Source organism: Galeopterus variegatus, unplaced genomic scaffold (genome assembly GCF_000696425.1).
Source record: "Galeopterus variegatus unplaced genomic scaffold, G_variegatus-3.0.2 Scaffold4610, whole genome shotgun sequence".
In the NCBI taxonomy this organism is placed as follows: Eukaryota; Metazoa; Chordata; class Mammalia; order Dermoptera; family Cynocephalidae; genus Galeopterus; species Galeopterus variegatus.
In genome coordinates this window covers 66783-67326 of record NW_007730721.1, presented here as the reverse complement: position 1 = coordinate 67326, position 544 = coordinate 66783, and the positions used below count along the sequence as shown (strand labels likewise).

General features: G+C 28.1%; 1 protein-coding gene across 2 annotated transcripts in view; it reads right to left on the bottom strand.

Moving 5' to 3' along the window:
- The window catches only part of RAD23B (RAD23 homolog B (S. cerevisiae)), a 46503-nt gene that overhangs the window by 11072 nt on the left and 34887 nt on the right, over positions 1–544 (bottom strand). The gene's annotated exons all lie outside the window — the stretch shown is intronic.

The window sequence follows — 544 nt, the reverse complement described above, 5'->3', positions numbered from 1 at the left end:
AAAATATTGATATATATCTTATTAAAATTAATTTTTCAAAATACATGAAACAGATATCAAGAATTTCAAATAATTTAACTTCTAGATTATGTTTTTTGTAAGTTTGTAACATTTATCTTCTGAAATTATTATAGCTTAAAACTGCACTAAGACTTTATAGACACCATATTTTGATGCATATGATTTATAGACTTACCCACAACTATTAAAAAAGTCTGTATCAAATCCTTCAAGAGTACGAAAGGAGGAGAATAAAGAAGGAAATATTACAATTCAGTAAGGGATGGTAAATGCTTCCATTTCCTAATAAACCAGAAGCCAAATGCATAAACATATAATGAATGAAGGGTAATGAGCAGCAGGGTAATAGCTGCCTGCATCAGATGTCACTCTAGACATTATACACAAATGTTTTTTGAGAGTTCACCAATTCAAATCCTTAGATGAAGAGTTATTAAATGTTAACAAACTACTATTGTATACACATATTTAGGGTCCAGAGCTTTCATGAAATTCTCAGATTTGTTAAAATAAAAAGTTAATC